The sequence below is a fragment of the Mauremys reevesii genome, linkage group 2 (genome assembly GCF_016161935.1).
Source record: "Mauremys reevesii isolate NIE-2019 linkage group 2, ASM1616193v1, whole genome shotgun sequence".
NCBI lineage: Eukaryota > Metazoa > Chordata > Testudines > Geoemydidae > Mauremys > Mauremys reevesii.
Window position 1 is genome coordinate 106,358,835 of NC_052624.1, and position 16,746 is coordinate 106,375,580.

Consider the following 16,746-nt stretch of genomic DNA (forward strand, 5'->3'; position numbering starts at 1 on the left):
AGTTCCCAGCCCCCGCAGACCCCCAGAGCTGTGGGCAGTGGGGGCAAGCCACAGCTCCTGTTCCCCGCAAAGGAACCCCGCAGATGCTGCAGGTGGCAGAGGGCCCTGCACCTCACAGCCGTGGGCTATGGGGGACCCTGGAGCTCCAACTCCCAACCTGCAGTGGGGGGCCCTGGAACTCCTAGCCCCTGTGCAGCTGCCCTGCTGCAGGCAGTGTGGGGACCCATAGATCCCCATTTTGCTGTGGATATTTTTACTAAAAGTCACAGATAGGTCAGGGCTTCCATAATTTTTTTCTTTATTGTCCATGACTTTTACTAAAAATATCTGTGACAAAATCTTGGCCTTACATATTACACCTACTGCTTCCCCCTTATCCACCGGGCCAGGAACTCTATCAAAGAAGGAAATTAGGTTGGTTTGGCATGATTTGTTCTTGACAAATCCATGCAGGCTATTCTGTATAACCCTATCATACTCTAGGTGCTTACAAACTGATTTTTTAAATAATTAGTTCCAGTAATCGAAGTTAGGCTGACTGGTCTGTAATTTGCCCCCCAGTGTGCGCGTGCACACACACACACACACTTTGTTCTTCTTTCTAAGGACAGGCACTATGCTTGCCCTTCTGGGACCTCACCCGAAGCTCTCAAAGATAATTGCTGACAGTTCCGAAAATGCTCTAGCTAGTTCCCTGACTGCCCTAAGATGAATTTCATCAGGCACTGCCAGCTTGAATACATCTTATTTATCCAATATTTTAATTGTTCTCTCCCTATTTTGGCTTGTGTTCTTTCCCCCTTGTTGTGAATATCTGGTCACCATTAACCATTTTAGTGATGACTGAAGCAAAATAGGCATTAAATACCTAAGCCTTCTTGATGTCATCAGTTAGTAGCTCTCCTTCCCTGCTAAGCAGACTTTCTCCTCATGTATTTAAAGAACTTCTTCTTCTTGCCCTTTACGTCCCTTGCTAGGTGTAACTCATTTTGTTCCTTAGCCTTTCAGTTTTGCGTTTATAGCCTTGTGCTATTATTTTGTACTCCTCCTCAGCAATTGGTCCATATTTCCACATTTTGTAGGATTCCTTTTTGATTTTCAGGTCACTAAAGAACTTCTGAAGGAACCACATTGGCGTTGGCATTTTCCGATGGGAAAAAAAAAATCATAAAAAAATTCCTGACCATCTTATGTTGCTATTATCTTATCATATTATTACCATTGGATGTGCTCACTCATTTAATTCACTGGCTTCTTTTTTTACTTTAAAATTCAACATGGTGAGATTAATTTGCTAAGGAAGAAACTACCATTCCTTTCAACCCCCATTCCCACTGATCTAAAATGCTCCCGGATGGACAGAAGGGTGCACCCCTCTCACCCAGCCAGTAGAGACAAGGGACATAAAATCTATGCAAGACTCTCACCCAGTAGAAACTCTTTTTATGGGGGGAGGCAGGCATTGCAGACAGATTGAGGTCTGTGCAGAACTTGTGGTGAAACAGCAGAGACTGAGATGGGCCCTGCAGCTGGAAGGCTGAGGAGACAGGGGCCTGAACAAAACTCTAGGGCCACAGAGCCAGTGACTAGCTCAGGCTCTTAAAGGGACAGGAGCCAGAATAATGCTATTGCGGACGAAATGTCCTTGACACAGGAGACTAGTTTTGGAGGTGGTCAGTGTTCTTTGAACAGCTTTTGGACCCACAAGAAGGAGCTACTGTCCATGTAAAGGATAACTATAGAGAGATAAGGAATGTGGTGGTGCATGCAGGGCCGGGCAGGGACTTGTAGCCAAACTACTACTGCTGTTGGGGCATCCTGCTATCAGGGGCTGAACAAGAAATGTTACCACAGCATCAGGTGTACAGTGAAGAAGGTCTCTCCATGAGACACCACAGAAAACTTTTGAGTTACCAACATGCTTTTAACTGAAGACTAGACTGGTGAGGAACTAATCCTAGGCACTGTGGCTGAGGACCCCAACACACTATTGGACTGCCTTTAGGGGCTAAGCTAATAATTGTTAATACTTTGAAATATAACTGATTAAGCCAAACACACCTAGGGCATTTATAACCCTCCACTTTCCTGCTTAGTAAAATATTCCTTCACATTAGACATGTGGTTATTGGGACCCTCCCTGGCTAGCACCTATGGGATCTAGAAGCTAAAGTGTCTTCAGCACTTGCCTCTGAGTCATGAGCTACCTGGCACCCTAGTAAGTCCCTTAAGAGATTCGGTTCCCACTAGAGCTGTCCAGATGATGACAACTTTCATAACAACTTTCAAAGTTTTGAAACCTCAAAAACATTTCAAATATTTTTACAAATTGGAATCAGGTTGAAATGTCCATTTTTAGATCAAAAAAGTCATCTCTCTCTCTCTCTTTGTTGTCAGAAGTGAGCTCTGAACCTCAGAAACCTTACCATCAAAAATTTTATAAAAATCAGTGTGTGTCTGGCGAAACATTTCAAGCTTTTCCAACCATCTTCAGGTATCACAACGATGAGCAGCCATAATTAGTTATAATGTGTTTTAGTTACAGTAAAACCTAGTCTCAGTGAAGATGAATTTTGCTGGGTAGAGGAACTTCAGGCTTTAAACAAATGCAATGTTAAACAAATTTTAAAGAGAGACATGAGTCTTTAGTACAACCAATTAATTCAAACATATAATTTAATTATTCTAATTCCTTGTTTTCTTTTAGGCAATATGACATTAATTGTATATTTAATTAGGCTTAATTTTTACAAAGTAAAGTATTTAATATAAACTGAACTTCCACAAAAGCAAGTGACCTCACATTGCCTTTATATATATATTTTCCATACTTGTTGTGCCATTTACTGTGCAAACAATCTCTGTCCAGTGGATGCTATTTTTTTTTTAAAGTAAAATCATCATATTTTTATTACCAATTCTGTGTTATGACTTTTCTGGTAATACTTTGGCTTGATTTCCTGTATCAAGTTCATGGTTACAACCCATACATTCAATTCCATAGTTACTTTGCAATTTCTATTTTCTGCAGAACTGACATGGGACACTACCAATAAATAATTCATTTAAAGCTGCACTCACTTCATCAATGTATGTTATTCCATGTGAATCCTTACTTTTACATTATTGCAAAATTATTCTGTTGGAATTTTGACACATGCCCATGTACAGGAAATTTGTTCATACGCTGTCCAGTGTCACATCTCCAAGAGCCAAGCTTTTACTTTCCTGGTTCTGCTAATTATTTTCAAATGCAGTCTTTGTAAGAGGTGTTTTTCGTAGCATGCACACCAAATATATCTTCATGTTCTCTCTGGTTTATAAGGATTCCTATTTATGATTTACTAACTTCTGGAGCTCGGCATACATCTGCTGCTTTAGTTTAAGTTAATCCTGGATCTTTTATCAATTGCAACTTCAAACATATCATATTAATACTACAAACTATGCTGCACTTTGTTGAAGGATCTGTTTGGGCTACATACTCACAAGTTTTACTTTTTAGCTCTTTTACCTTTTCATCTTTTGTTTCACCTTGCTAATATACACAAGTTATATGTTTCAAGTGTTAGGATTTTTCTTATTTAGTGTGCAGTAAATTTATAAAAAAAAATCTGCATTCAGATGACATCTGTCAATATTACTCTCAAAAGGTACATAAACCTCCAACATGCATTCCTGCCACGTGCAGGAATAATATGGCTATATATTCTGATTTACCAGGAATATCCTGTTTTGGGGGAGAGGGGTAATGCTGAGTTCCTGGTTGTATTAACTAAAGACAAACTAATCCCTGGTTTTGACTCAGCCATAGGACATATCGTCAAGAGGCTCTTGCTGTTTGTACACTGAGCCACAGAGAGCATTGCCCAACAATAGCACAGCTCAGCAGCATCTCCACAGGTTTCCACTGCTGCCTTCTCAGCAGCGTAAGGAACATTGCTTTCTCCCTACCTGCTACATTCTGGTTCTTCCAGATACCACTTGGCCAGAATGGGATCTAGAGCTGTGACTCTCACCTAGCCACTCCCAATGGTTCTCTCTCCTTTCTCCCAACTCAGCAACCCATGATACTAAATGTTTCCAGTCCTTTATTTCCTAAAGAGAATCCAGAGGGTATACTGACCAATTTCTCAATCAACTCCGGATTCTCACATATGATCTTTCATGATGTTCTATTCTACCACTCCTTCTGTTCACCACCAGAGCTGGTATATTTATAGTTTTATATTTCCATAGATTCTCAGGGTTCAAAGGGACCTCAGGAGGTCATCTAGTCCAACTCCCTGCTCAAAGCAGGACCAACCCCCAGACAGATTTTTGCCCAAGACCCCTAAATGGCCCCCTCAAGAATTGAACTCACAATGCTCAATTTAGCAGGCCAATGCTCAAACCACTGAGCTATCCCTCCCCCCATATCTGCCAACCTGTCTGGTGTGGTTATTGTCTGAGAGCGACTGGGGTGTAGATGAAGGCTAGATCCTTGAGGTTCAACTCAGATAAGACAAAGACGAAGATTACAGGGAAAGGTAAGCAACCTGAAGAAGCTGATGAGATTATACCAGCACCCCCCACATGAGAGTTAATACTCACCATTTATTACACAGTTCTGCCACGTAGGGATCTTAGGAAACCCAGCTACTGCTACATATTCAGGAAGCAACATTTGCCAAAAATACTTTACATTAACTGAGCTTGGCAAAATGGTTGCCGCCTCCTCCTCCTTCAGATGCCGAATTCACCACAGTCAGCTGTACCTGTCACCTTAAGTTTGCATTCCTGAAATGTGTTCTACATGAGTCTGCACCTTAAGACCTTTCAGAAATTGCCCACCTATTAAGCAGTTTCCCATAAGAAGCATCCACCTGTGATGTGCAATATGCTTTGGCATCCACTTGATTTCTGAATGAAGTTTAAAATGTTGGTTTTAACCTATAAATCTTAAATGATCACAACTGCTGTTGAAATCCAGGAGGAGACAGTGATCAACTGGGGTCCCTGAATTTGTAATCTCTTGATCTAAGCAACAGGAACTGAGTTCTTGGCTCAGGAATTCATTTTCATCCTTCCTCTGCTAGAATCCAAATCTGATAACTTTCAGGATACATAAGGGAGATGTGTGTTTAATGGGACTTTGGAGCTGATAGAAGAGTCCTTTGTTGGCACTTAACCAATTTGTACTTGCTTTTATTTAATTACTGTTCTTAGACTGTACATGTACTTAGAGTGTTCACCAGTGCATTGTAAATGTCCAACTGCATAAGTAAATAAAAACTGGTCTCCTAGCTTGTGGAAGATAAGATCATTGCCATCTAGAGACTTTCTGCTTGTGTTATTAGCTTGTTTGTGGTGTTAGTGACCTGTAGAACCATTAGCTATTAGAATAGTTGCACATATCTTTTCATGAAAGATGGTTATTACTGTCATCATTATTGGGAAAATAATCCACCAGTACATAACACAAGATATGTTCACTAATTTAGCATCTTGTAATGCTCTTGCTCAGTGGCCACTTATGTTCAAATAGAGAAAAATCTTACTGGGTTAGCAGCACAATGATTTTTCATTGAACTGTATTTGTTATCTATCTATATCTTCTGGAACAGAATGTTTGCTAACCCCATAGATTAGAATAATAAATAATAATTATTAACATAATAATAATACCATTCTAACACTGCTTTACACTGTGGATCTCAAAACACTTTAGAAACATAAATAAGTATCATTAGCCTCATTTTTGTGGTCAGGAATGCAGAGAGATTAGGTGATTTGTTTAAGTTTTATTAATATTAGATAAACTTGCTCCTATTTTCTATAACAAGGAAGATATAAATTGTGGACTTTCAACAGTGATACTATTTTCTTTCACAATATTGTTGTTTCTTTTCCTTCTAAATCCCTTTACTCCATTACATCTACTGGTAGAGCAGTGGGATTAACACACATAGAAATGCATTAGCCAAAAGGAGTACTTGGTGAAATGGACTACCGTGCTACTTGGGTACACCTAAGGAATTGTAATGGGTTTCTTTTGTAATCATGAGAACTTCTCTGGTACTGCAGAAATGCTATAGACACAATCCTGGGACATCCAAGGTGTCCCATGAATATATTTATAAAATGAGGAAAAAGGTGAATCTTTGCTGAAGAGCTATATTGACAGTCCCAGCTCTTAATGTGATTCTGGTGTGAATGACAACAATAAAACATTTCTGAAAAGGACTTCTAAGACTTCCATAGGACTGCAATTGTGCTATTCAGAATGAACATATTACTTACTGTAGCACTGAACTGTAATAGTCTTCCTCCTACAGGAAACAAATGTACAAAGTACATTTTAATATACTGCTACATTCTGGAAATGTTCCTTTAGTTCCTATGGTTCAGTAGATTACTTCCATTTGGATTTAAGGATTACTGCTTCAAATCCTAGCCACATCAGACTCTGCACAGACTGAAAAGGTGCTTAGAAGTTTCAAATCATTACATCTCATTTGACATGTTGACTGCTAATACAGATATGCTTGAGAGGAACACACAAAGCATTGTCATGCTAAGAGTTTCCAAGGAGATGGTAAAAGCACAGCTAGGAAGAGTGGAACATGGTAGCTTCTGAGTTACCAAGGGTAGGCTTTTCCTACTGACTGAAGAAGTCAACTTCAATATCTTTCCCTCAACCATCACCAAAAAGCAAACAGGCATTCTCAAAACAGCTAAAAATAAAACACAGGAAAAGAGATATACAGAATGATAAATGTCAAGTGTTTTCAACAACTCCAAATATGCATAGCCCTATAAGTTCCATCATTGAGCTCTGCAGTGCCAGTCTTCACAAATAAAGTCTAGAATTTTATCTCTCTCACCCTGACTAGTCCAAGTGAGGAAAATACCTCCAAGAAATAAATCTACCACTTACCACATGTAGCAGTTTGTCACAGGGTAGCTAGTTCCTGTGGATAGACTAAGCCCAGTACCCCTAGAGCACAGCAGGTAAACCCAATCCAGCCAATTAAAGAAGGAGGGGCTACACCTGGGCCTATAAAGGGCTGCTAGTGGAGGAATTGAGGTAGGCTGCAGTCTGGGGAGGCATAGTTACAGCTGAGCAGAATTATTGCCTTTTGTGGCTCCCTGGAAGAAGGGGCTACAGACTCAGGAAAGCAGCCTTGGGGCTGTTGCTCTCAGAAGAGAGCAGAGCTGACTGAAACTGAGAAGCTGCTAAGAGTAGAAGTGCAAGAGATCTCTGAAAGAGGTGGTCCTAAAGCCAAGGAATGAGTTAAAACTGTTTTATTGTTTGTGTGCTAACCTGTGTTATAGAAATAAGCCTCCTCCCAATACACTGGGTGTGGCAATACATCCTTTGAAGCTGGGGAAAAGCCCAGCCTGGTGACACAGTTCTTTAGAGCAAAACCAGTGTCTACAACTTTAAAAAACAAACAAAACAACAACAAAAAACAGATTGTGATACCCTTATGCATGGCGGGGAGGGAATGCCTTATTTGTGGTACAGTCCCATTGAAATCATTGTGACATTTGTCCAACATAGCTCCCCTATCAAACAATCATTGGACTGGAAAGGACCTTCAGAGGTCATCTAGTCCAGTCCCCTATACTCAAGGCAGGACTCAGTATTATCTAGACCATCCCTGACAGATGATTGTCCAACCTGCTCTTAAAAATCCCCAATGATGGAGATTCCACAACCTCCCTAGGCAATTTATTCCAGTGCTTAACCACTCTGACAGTTAGGAAGTTTTTCCCTAATGTCCAACCTAAACCGTCCTTGCTGCAATTTAATCCCATTGCTTCTTGTCCTGTCCTCAGAGGTTAAGAATAACAATTTTTCTCCCTCCTCTTTGTAACAACCTTTTATGTACTTGAAAACTGTTATCATGTCCCCTCTCAGTCTTCTCTTCTCCAGACTAAACAAACCCATTTTTTTTTTCAATCTTTTCTCACAGGTCATGTTTTCTAGACCTTTAATCATTTTTGTTGCTCTTTGGACTTTCTCCAATTTATCCACATCTTTCCTGAAATGTGGCACCCAAAACTGGAAACAATACTCCAGCTGAGGCCTTATCAGCATGGAGTAGAGTGGAAGAATTATTTCTCATGTCTTGCTTAGCCCTGGTCTACACTAAGGTCGGGGGTCGAACTAGGGTACGCGAATTCAGCTACGTGAATAACGTAGCTGAATTCGAACTACCCTAGTTCGACTCACTTACCCGTCCAGACGCCGCGGAAGCGAACTCCGCGGCTCCAAGGTCGACTCCGGCAACTCCTCCTGCCGCGGTGGAGTACCGGAGTTCGAACTATCGCTTCCAGAGTTCTAACTATCGCGTCTAGATCAGACGCGATAGTTCGAACTCCGAGCAGTCGAACTTGCCGCGTCGACCCAGCAGGTAAGTGTAAATGTGGCCTTACAGTATTCCTGCTTAATACATCCCAGAATAATGTTTGCTTTTTTTTTGCAACAGTGTTACACTGTTGACTCATATTTAGCTTGTGATCCTTTATGACCCCCAGATCCCTTTCCTCAGTACTACTTCCTAGGCAGTCATTTCCCATTTTGTATGTGTGCAACTGATTGTTCCTTCCTAAGTGAAGTACTTTGCATTTGTTCTTATTGAATTTCATCCTATTTACTTCAGACCATTTCTCCAGTTTGTCCAGATCATTTTGAATTTTAATCCTATCCTCCAAAGCACTTGCAACTCCCCTCACCCCACAGCTTGGTATCCTTTGCAAACTTTATAAGTGTCCTTTGCCCATACCTGCTCATGTTCCATCTTTCCTTGTGGTCTCAGTCATACCTGGAGAGAGGCATTCAGCTGCTTCTGACGTTATGTTGTACAAGCAGAGGTAAATGATAACCTGTGATTCTGCAGAGAGCTAGAGAATGACCTCATACACAGATGTACCCCTGTTTATCAAGTCCATAATTCCACATTCTCTCTAGGAATTGGAAAACCAAGAACTGAATCCAACTTAACTTCACAGATAGTACCCCTACCTCTGCTCTGACTGGTTCACATGCTTCTATCCAGCTACAGTGCATGTTCTCTTCTAGGTCTTGGCTCTACTACAGGGTTTCTCAAACAGGGGTCAGCGCTTATGTAGGAAAAGCCCCTGGCGGGCCGGGCCGGTTTGTTTACCTGCCCCGTCCACAGGTCCGGCCGATCGCGGCTCCCACTGGCCACGGATCACTGCTCTGGGCCAATGGGAGCTGCTGGAAGTGGCACGGGCCGAGGGATGTACTGGCCGCCACTTCCCAGAGCCCAGAGCAGCTATCCGTGGCCAGTGGGAGCTGCGATCAGCTGGACCTGCAGACATAGCAGGTAAACAAACCGGCCCGGCCTTCCAGGGGCTTTCCCTACACAAGCGGCAACCCCTGTATGAGAAACCCTGCTCTACTATGTTCCCTGAGTTGGGCCCTCTGTCCTTCTTCCTTCCTAGATGAGTGACTCTTTTTGTACCTTCTTTCTCTGCCCCACTTTCTTGCTGTCCAGTCATAGATATAGGTTTTTTTTTCTCCCTACATCATTCCTTGATATTTTTTTTAACTAGAATAGTGGGTAAGTGGAAGAGGAAGATGTTCTCCCCTGTTCAGGCTGGGACTGATGGAAGTAATGTATAAAGATGTTTCTTACTTTGTGTATGATCAGGAGTCTTCAATACATTAACATGGGTCATGAGATGTAATGATCTTCATGTCTTGGAAATAATATTTAAGCTCAAGCAGTGACAATGCATTATAGTGGGCCAGATTCTTCTCTCACTTATATTGGTTTTATGCTGGTGCAGGTGACAGCAGAATCAGGCCCATTATGATACATTTAAAATAAGATGCCATCTGAAATGCAGTCATCTTAGAAGAAATTGCCAATGTTTTTACAGTGAAATCAGTTAATATAATGAACATGCAGCAAGCAAAATCAAGGTTGTACTGCAGAACATTTCTTGAAAAGAGAGGGCAAGGTTTTAGTATGTCACTGTGAAACTCACATCTGACAACTTAGAGCAGAGATATCTGAGTGACCTTCCAGGAGCACACCTAATATTTTGTAAGTAAAAAATGAGTGGTGCTTTCAAGCTCCCTTTTATCAGAAACACAGAACATTTGCTAAGCTTATTGGCTGAAATCATGTCCAGCACACTCGCACTTTCCACCACAACACTGATATAGAGAGGATGCCATTAACAGCAAAATTGGCTGCTGTGGGTATGGAAAATCCATCTTGGAATTATGCAGTTCCCCTCCCCCAAAACAAAATGTTTAATGTTTAACTTGACATTTGCTGTGATGACCAGCTCTCTCAATAAACCTTTTTCTGGGTCAGAGAAAAGGAACGACAAGCCTCAATATTGTGATTTATTTGTAGAAAATTTAATGTGACAAGGCTTGTTTATTTTACCATATCTGTTCTTCCTGACTGTACAATCAAATATAACCTCCAGTCAGACTTGTCTTTGAAGTTGGGTGATAGCCTTCAATGTCACTGCACTGGTTATATATTTTTGCAATGTGATTTTTTTTAAGCTCCTCCAAAAGCACAGTGTTTTATTATGGAATACCAGAAAACTGTATGAGTACTGTATATTTGGATGTATGCAGCATAATACATGGCAGCATTCAAGATTTTAAGCTTCACTAGTCAACACTCTTGAAATACTACAACCCATTTTCTAATTTAATAAATAACTATATGTGGGAATCTACTTGAAAAATTCACATCCAAGTGGGATCTGATTTTTGACTCTTCATAGCAGAGTTAAGTTCCACTTGTGCATGTTGAGAAGCAGGACTTGGTTCAAGTATGTCTATATAAATAATATAACTAATAAAATATTTATTTGGCATGTGTAATCTGGTCAAGCCAAGCCACAGTGTTCTTAGCAATGACGTTCAAGACACAAAGACCTCCAGGAAGCTGAGTTATTTTGAAGGCCTCAACAATATGTGTCACGATTTGTTGTTGTCCACACTGACATAGTGGACTGTCTCTAAAATGCCACCAAAATCTGCTGCAGCACTAACTTCATGTTCAGTATGAAACCAGTTCAGTAGGCTTCATTGCCTTCATGGTAAATCAAACCCGGATAGATGTTGAGTGGGATCCAAGGCAAAATAATTTGTCACTTTCTCTGCAGACCACAAAACTTGCCACATATCCTCTACTGAAATTTTTCACCTGGTAAACTTTTCCACAGTGAATGACATGAGGGCAGTCAACCATGTGGTGGATTAAACAAGTCTTTAACAGTAAATGTGGCATATCATGCAATTTTGCTATGAGCTTTGCTATGCTTTCCTCTCTGTAAACACTGAGCAGAGCAATACTGCAGAGAACAGGTAGCCACCATAGAGGAGTAGATTAAAGTGTGCCTCAGATAATATATGTAGAATAATGGATATATATTTAAATAGAAGCCTAAAGCCATTATATATTTTTCCCCAAAATTGCAGGGTTTTTTAAGACAAGACTATGATTAAGTGTTGTTACCAAAGAAACTCATTCCATATTCATGAGGACTAATGGAGAAAGGAATATGTACTTAGTATAGTAGCAATTACGTAGAGCAGTGTTTCCCTATGTGTGGAGTGTGTCCCTTCGGGGTGACCATGGTGGGCAGGAATGTGGAGGGCTAGCAGGGTAGGGGACAAGGAAAAAACATTTCAGTGGTTCTCCAAAATCCTTCCTTTTAAAAAGTGAGTCTCTAGCTCTTATAGTTGCAAAGAACACCTTCGAAGCATAGAAATATTTGATGCAGAAACATTTGCCTGAGTTTGCAGACAGCCCAAATCAATAGCTCAATAGGTGCTAATTCAGATGCCAGTGGTTATACTTTAAATGTCAACAATCTTAAATATTACATTGCTCATCAAAGCATGTAAAAAAGGAGAACAAGGATCATATAATGAAGATCAACAGCCAGTGAATCCCAAAGCCCATGTGGGAGAGAAGGACTCAAAGGATTAGTTGAGGGCAGTGACATAGAAGTATCAGTTAAAATACGAAGGCTTTCAACACACATTGTGGGGTTGCAGTGGGTGGCTGATTGGGTTCATATTCCTGAAAAAGGCCTCAGCTTTCAAAAGTTTAGGAAACACTGACCTAGAGAACATCTCTCAGTGACTAGCAAACTGGTAAGAGGTTAACTTCTTGTACTACCATAGCCATGCTGCCACTTTTAGCAAACTAGCTCTTCACAGGCTAACATGTGTGTGTCCACCCAAAATTAGAATTATCCCTCCCAGCTTCTGTGCAGAAATACCCTTGCCCAGCAACACAACTGAATTGTACCAGGAGCCCTTCTATATAAGATATCATTAAAGATACAAAAAATCTTAGGAGGTATCTAATGATTTTATTTTTCATTTTGCTTTGTTTTGTTTTTTGTTTGGTTAGTTTTTTTGCTTGTGTATGAGGAATGAAAATTTAGATTTTATATTAATAGAACATTAAATATTTAAAAATAGGGACCTGGATTTCCTTTCACACAGATGGCAGGGGGAAATCAGACGTCTAGGGCATTTTGTTCCTCTCTGACCTTTTTGTACTTCTGCAAATCCCAGTCCTCTGATTTTACTCTTCACCTCTGTATATAGATTCACATTAATATTCTGTCATTGTAGTTTTTTACTGATTCTGTTTTAAATTAGGACTTGCATTTTTCAGAATTGGTTCTGAAAGTCTAAATAAGATCAGGTTGTTTAAATGTATGAAGCTAAAGCAGTTGTGAAAAGTACACTGCCACTTTTATTCCTCCCACTAGATATAATTTTCTCTGTCGGCATGGGTCAAAATTTTAGGTACAGACTGTGCTTGCAGATAAGCCATTTCTCACATATATAAAGAACAGCCTAAATTTAAAAGGAGCTGGAGAGGGTTTGGGCACTTTATAGGGTTTGACAGTTCCGTAATTACAGGCAGCTTTGCTTGCAAACAGCAAAGTAACACAAGCTCTTTCAGGTTCTAATTAAATGGGTGAGATGTATTGCTCATGGTCTCAGCCTCATAGCATACCAAGTCTTAAAAAATGCCGCAACCACTAACAGTCAACTGTTCTAGGTGCAACTGCAGAATGCCCATGGCAATATCTATCTCACTATGTGAAAGTCTGCAAAACACAGAGTCAAATCTTAAAATAAATAGAACACTGACAAATTATTCGGGATGCAAAAAACAAAGGAAATTCAACTCGTTCTGTGATTTTGCGGATGTGAAAAGCTGGCAGTAGTTGTTGAACATGCATAAAGGATGCATTTACATGGTTGTACCACTAACCTCTGGTGAATTTCATAGTGTAAAGTCATTTATGAGAAACATTACACAAAGGTTCAGTGTTAAGACAATATCATTCAGTAAAATTATTCAACCAATTTAGCTCAGCTAATGAAATGTAGAGGAAATGAGAAAGAATCAAAATTCGTCCAGTAGCTAACACTATCTCAAGTCTAATTGTCCATTGCTATTCAAGATTTTCTTTTAACATCAGCACTATGAAACTAACTTTAAAACAGTTTTGCTAGCTCTTATACTCAGAGAACTTGCATTAGCACTAAATGCAAGACTTTCCGGGACATAAATGTTTTTTCAATATGTGGAGAGATTGCGGAGTAGAACCAGAACTTGGAGTAAAACCACCACTTACCAAGGACCCTGATTTGGATAAGTGTGACATGCCTTTTATCAGCAGCAGATTGTTTCCCAATATGAAAATATATCATGAGGGTCTAATGAAAATGAAACTAGTAGTTAAAGATAAATCAGATATTTAATTGAATTAGTGTATTAGATGCACTCTGATTCAATGATCTCTTAACATTTCTAGATATTTCATTTAGAATTATCAGAACAATCCATCAAAATTAATGTATTGATTTAACATCCAAATAACAAAGGCAAAGGCCTTCATGAAGCTACTTAATCACAACTTGAAGCATTTTGGGTCCGGTTCAAGGCCTATTGAAGTCAATGGCTGTCTTCCTTTGACTTCAATTGGCTTTAAAGCAGACCCTATGGCACTACTCATGTGCCTAAATTTATGAACATGCTTAAGAACATTTCTGAATCAAGGCCTCAATTAACAAAATATAATAAGAAAAATATAGCAAATTATACATCCATTTGTCCAGACATATCTTAACAATGCTTTGGGTTAGTCCAGAATACTTAACATTCTTTAACTGTAGTGTATTTTAATTATGAACAAAAAATATAAGAGGACAAAATTGTTTAGTTAATATAAAGTGAAATAGTTCAGAAAAGTCAAAGATGCGATTTGAAATATGGAAGTATAGAATCTATCTTAGCTTTGTCCTCTGGTCTACCTAGAGTAGAGCCTCATCATTATACTTTTCTGCTTCAGGATTCTGGTCAGATATGAAAAATTATATTCACATAATCACAAGAAAAATAAATCTGTCTGCCTGGAACCACCTTAAGTTTCACTAGGACAAACCAGAGCAATAGATGGACATTCAAGTTCCTTATCCTGCCATCTCGTACTTGAAGGCAGAACACATGACACAGACATGCGGAGACGTGTATTACCCCTGTGCCTGACAATCTTCTCATTGTTTCACTGAAGAAGGCTGTGTAGGGTCTCTGTTGAAAGCTAAGAATTAGCTGATGGTTACTGTGAGATGTTTGCACAGAAAATAATTTCTGTAAAATGTAGAATATTGTGTTTCAAAATTGTTGAAGTGAAACCTGTCACCTGTGGTGAGGCAGGGTCTCAGGGGTATCTAAGTCAACACTGGGAACAATCAACATCCATTGAGACAGTCTATGTTTACTGTCCAGACCAGATGCAAGCTAGAGAATTTACAAAAACATAAGAACTTCAAGAAAAGTCTCTGAATAGGGGACCCCCTATGGTAAGAGACAATAGTCTGCAACTCTATAAGTGAAGAGGAACAGCTACAAGATTTAATCCAACACAGAGGAGAAACTCTGCCATCATGGGTGTCTCATGAAAGGTGGATACCAGCTCTTTGAACTGGACCAACACTGCAAGGACTGACCTTTGGGTGAGAGAGAGACTAGACAAATTTAATTTAATAATAAACCTAGGCTACAGTTTACATCTCAAGTTTTTCTTTTACTTGTCACTTTATGTTTCCAAATCTTATATTTACTTTTATTTGAATCTTTATCTCAAGCTCTGTTAAATAAACTTCAGTTTGGTTTTACTATAAATCTACCTACGTGTCTTGCACCAAGGAAAGTGTTGAACTGACGTAGAACCAGTGAACTGGGGTGCAGTGATTCTATGGAGGCAGCAAATCAGTGTACATTGTGAGTATACAGAAGATAAGGGACTGGGCACCTACGTGTAACATAGTGGGGTGTGTGAATTGTTAGCCTTCAGAGAGAGAAAATGAGGACAAATTACTACAACAGCCAGAGTGGTGCACTTGCCTTACCTGCAGCCAGTAGTTGGGAAAGGTTTCTGCTTGTGGACTCAGATAAAACTCTCTCCCACTGTGAGCAGGTGGTAGTGATTCATCCTGGACACCTCAGGTAACCCCAAAAAGTGTCCCTGAGCCCCACTGACTTCTAGGGTCCTCAGCAATATGGGACTTATTGTGGCACTGGAGCCTCATTCTGTAGTGTCAACATTTTTTCTTCCTCTGATTCTATGTAGCTTTAGTAACATGTTGCAAAATAAAATAAAATCTCCTGAATTGGATAGATTTCAAGTCCTGACAGCACCATTGTGATCATGTAGTCTGCCCTCCTGTGGTAAACATTCCATAGAACATCCCCAAAATAATTCTTAGAGTCTCTCTTTTAGATAAACTATCCAATCTTTATTTAAAAGTTGTTAGTGATCCAGAATTCACTGTGACCCTTGGTAAATTGTTCCAAAGGTTAATTACTCTCACTGTTAAAAACAGGACCGCCCAGAGGATGCAGGAGGCCTGGGGCAGGGCCGGGTCTTTGGCGGCAATTCAGCGGTGAGTCCCTCTCGGGGGGAAGGACCCGCCACCGAATTGCCGCCGAAGAATGAAGCAGCAGTGGTTGAGCAGCCTAAGTACCACCGATTGCAGCTTCTTCTTTTTTTCGCCGCTTGCAGCCCCACCTCTGGGCAGCCCTGGTTAAAAATATGTACTTTATGTTCAGTCTGAATTTGTCTAGCTTCAGCTTCCAGCCTTTGGATCATGTTATACTTTTCTCTGATATATTGAAGAGCCCATTATTAAATATATGTTCCCCATGTAGGTATTTATAGACTGTAATCAAATCACCCCGTAAGCTTCTCTTTGTTAGGACAAAGAGATTGAGCAATTTGAGTCAATCAATGTAAAGCAAATTTTCTAATCCTTTCTTTATTCTCATGGCTCTTCTCTGAACCCTCTCCAATTTATCAATATTCTTATTGAATTGTAGACACCAGAATTGGACACAGTATTCCAACAGTGGTTGCATCAGCAAAATAACCTCTCTACTCTGACTTGTGATTCCCCTGTTATGCATCCCAGGATCACATTACTTCCTTTGGTAACATTCAGCTGATTATCGACCATGACCACCAAATCTTTTTCAGAGTCACATACTTACAGGATAGTGTCCCCCATCCTGTAAGTATGGCTTCTATTCTTTCATCCTAGATGTATACTGTGATTCTGGCAGAAAAGGTTTAGGCTTTAGGCCTTAGCCAAACACTGAAATTCATTGCTGGAAACAAGTCTGTTTCACCTGTGTGTTAGTATGATTAAGTAGTGCATTAGACTTA

At 40.0% G+C, this 16,746-nt stretch overlaps 2 long non-coding RNA genes across 5 annotated transcripts in view; one reads left to right on the forward strand and one right to left on the reverse strand.

Moving 5' to 3' along the window:
- Positions 1 to 7,000, reverse strand: part of LOC120398580 — a 61,759-nt gene extending 54,759 nt beyond the window's left edge. Inside the window, exons 1-2 of one of the 2 annotated variants that reach the window (XR_005594552.1) lie at positions 6,920 to 7,000; positions 6,283 to 6,311 (exon numbers count right to left, since the gene is read on the reverse strand). This is a non-coding gene — a long non-coding RNA (uncharacterized LOC120398580). The remainder of the gene's footprint in view (positions 1 to 6,282; positions 6,312 to 6,919) is intronic. The other variant, XR_005594551.1, reaches the window with a different exon arrangement.
- Positions 1 to 16,746, forward strand: part of LOC120398579 — a 186,357-nt gene that overhangs the window by 42,445 nt on the left and 127,166 nt on the right. The window lies entirely within an intron of this gene.